The sequence below is a fragment of the Pteropus medius genome, unplaced genomic scaffold, assembly GCF_902729225.1.
Source record: "Pteropus medius unplaced genomic scaffold, Ma_sr-lr_union100, whole genome shotgun sequence".
NCBI classification, from domain to species: Eukaryota; Metazoa; Chordata; class Mammalia; order Chiroptera; family Pteropodidae; genus Pteropus; species Pteropus medius.
The window spans coordinates 2,996,554-2,999,885 of NW_024356335.1; the positions used below are offsets into that span (position 1 = coordinate 2,996,554).

At 38.1% G+C, this 3,332-nt stretch overlaps 1 pseudogene; it reads left to right on the forward strand.

The window, feature by feature from the left end:
- The first annotated feature begins 587 nt into the window (after positions 1 to 587).
- On the forward strand, positions 588 to 706 carry LOC120601818 (uncharacterized; annotated as a pseudogene).
- Positions 707 to 3,332: the final 2,626 nt, after the last annotated feature.

Genomic DNA, 3,332 nt, shown 5'->3' on the forward strand with positions numbered 1-3,332 from the left:
AGAAAAATGTCTCTGGTGCATATATAAGGAGTGGAATGGCTGGGTCCCAGGCTGTGTACATTGTCAAGTTGTATTTCCAAATTCATCTCCAAAGGGCTTGCACTAATTTGCAAGAGTCTTCATCTCCCCACATCCTTTCTAGGTCCCGCCAGACTTTTTGCCATCTGATGGATGTGCTATGATATCTTATTGTTGACCTTTTTTTTTATGTTTCCCCAGTTACTAGAGAAGTTGAGCATCTTTTCATTTTTTTATGGGAAATTCCATTTTCTCCTTTTCATATTAGCTGTTCATATTCTTTTTTTCCCATTTTTCCGCTGGTTGTTTGCCTTTATGAGACTGAAAAAGTTACTTATGTAATCTGAGTGTTAACCCTTTACAGTTTTTTCACTTTGGAATATTTTCTCCCACTTTGTGGTTTAAACAATTTTTTAAAATTTAGGATGTCTTTCTATATATATAGTGGTTTTGGCACAAAAAGACACAAAATGAAGCAGAAAGAAGAGTCAAATTTATCAGTCTTTTCCTTCACGGTTGGTGCTTTCCTTTCCACTCTCCTCCACTCCTATGTTTAAGAAATATTTCATGTCTACGGCCATGCCACCCTGAACAATCCCGATCCCGTCTGATCTCGGAAGCTAAGCAGGATTGGGCCTGGTTAGTATTTGGATGGGAGACCACCTAGGGAGACCAGGTGCTGTATGCGTAAAAAATAAAAAAAGTAAGCTATTGTAAGCTGACAAGGTTCTTGCAATCTGTGAGGTCAATCAAGGATTGCCTCACCTAAAAAATAAAAAATGATAAAATTAAAATATTTCCCTAAATAAAACCATAAGATATTCTCTACACTTCTAATTATTGTGAAGCTTTTGTTTACATTTACCCTTCGAATCACCTAGGTTTTTGTATACGGCCTTCCATATATATTATTTTATACTGCCTCCCATACAGATGGCCAATGGGCCCAGCATCACATATTATACAGAACCCCACCAATTTGTGAAGCTGTCACTGTCCTATATAAACTTTCCATACATGTATGAGTTAGCTTCTGGGCTCAGCTTTCTGTTCATCTCTGTGCCACTACCACACAGATTTCACGATTATACCTGTATAAGAAATCTTGATATATGAGATGGCAGGTGTGACAGAGACTGGCTAGCTCTTCGCCACGCCTGTTTCCTCATGTTCTTGGTACCACAGTCTCCCTTGCGAGTGGGTGTGGCCAGGCGAGTGAGTTCTGGTGAATGAGGTGAATGGAAACAATGTGCATCACTTCCAGGCATTGCCTACAAAACCTCCCACACAGGATCCTGCTTTCTCTTGCCCTTCCACCAGCTGGATGCAAATATGGGAAGATGGGAAGCCAGAAATGGAAGAAACTTGAGTCTATAAATTGCTGCTCAAAGGAGAAAAGCCCACTGATCAGGAGCATCCGTTCTGGATTTTACACAAGCCAGAAATGTACTTTTATCACATTTGAGCTTTAAACACGTTGAGGTTTGTCTGTTTCAGCAGCTAGTGCCATCCTAAGGCTAACTAGCTCTTTGCCCCTTTGTTTCTTCCTCTTCAAAAATGTCTTGGCTGTCCTTGGCCCTTATCTTCATAGGAACTTTAAGATCAGTTTACCAAGTTTCTTTAAAGAAACTTGCTGTGTCTTAGTTGGAATTCCAATTGATTTCTATATTAATCTGTAGAGGCTTGCTATCATTACAATATTCTTTCCATTCATAAACATAATCCATTTATTTAGATATTATTTATCTGATATTTATTAGATCTTCTTTGACTAGATCTTATTCGATCAACAAAGATACAGAATTTGTTTTATACCTAGGTCTTGTGTATCTTCAGTTACATTTTGTCATAGTTATTTTAATTTTGTTGACATTGTGAATGAAATCTTTTTCACGTGATATGTCCTAATTGGTTGCTGCTATTGTTTAAGAACTTTACTGTTTTTTGAATATTTATCTTGTACCTGGCGATCAAAAGTGCCTCCATTTGCTGTTCCCTCTGCCCGGAACTCCCTTATGCCACCTAGTTTGCTTCTTTGACCTTTGTCTTTGCTGAAATACCGTCTAATCAGCCCTTCCCTGAGCCCTGTATACAGCAGCACACACATGTACATATACATACGGTTCTTTATTCCCCTTATCCTACGTTATCATTTTTTTTTAAGACTGACATATAAATTACTGGTTTACTTTCGTCTGCCTGCTCCAACAGAATGTAAGCTCTACAAGAGCAGGAACTTTTTGTTTTACTTATTTCCGTATCTCACGGTGCTTTGCTCAATAGACTTTTTAAAAATAATGTCAAATTTATTCTTTCCATTCCTATCCCTATTCCACGTATTCCTTCTCTTTTCCTTTCTTATTTTGACTATTTTTTAGAGCCGTTTTAGGTTTATGATAAAATTATAGAGATTTCCCATATATCCTCTGCCCCATTCGAGCTTAGCCTTGCCCATTATCGACATCGCTTGCCTGATTTTTTTTTTTTTTTTTTACCAACAACAAACCTACATCAACACATCACAACCACCCAAAGTCCATAGTTTAAGGTTTATTCTTGGTGTTGTACATTCTATAGGTTTGGACACGTGTATAATGGCTCATATTTAACATTATAACATCATACAGAGCATTTTCAACACCCTAAAAATCTCTCCCCTCTCCCCACCTCTGGCAACCTAATCTTTTTATTGTCTCCACAGCTTTGCCTTTTCCAGATGCCATATAGTTGGAGTCATATATAATGTAGCCTTTTTAGATTGGCATCTTTCCTCTAGCAATATGCATTTAAGGTTCCTCCATGTCTTTTTGTGGTTGGATAGCTCATTTCTTTTTAGCACTGAATAATATCCCATTGTCTGGACGTACCAATTTTTTTCATCCGTTTCTTACTGAAGGACATCTTAGTTGCTTCCAGATTTGGGTAATTGTTAATAAAGCTATTATTAACATCTGTGTGCAGGTTTTTCTGTCTGGATATAAGTTTTCAACTCCTTTGGGTAAATACCAAGGAGCATGATTGCTGGGTCTTATGGTAACAGTATGTTTAGTCTTGTAAGAAACCACCAAACGGTCATCTAACGTGGCAGTACCATTTTGCATTCCCACCAGCAACGAGTGAGAGTTCCTGTTGCTCCACAGGAACATTCCAGATTTAGGCCATTCTAATAGGTATGTATTGGTATCCCATTGTTTTAATCTGCGTTTCTCTGAGGACATATGATGTGGAGCATCTTTCCATATGCTGTTTGGCCCGCTGTATATCTTGTCTGGTAGGGCGTCTACTAAGATCTTTTACGCACTTTTTAATTGGGT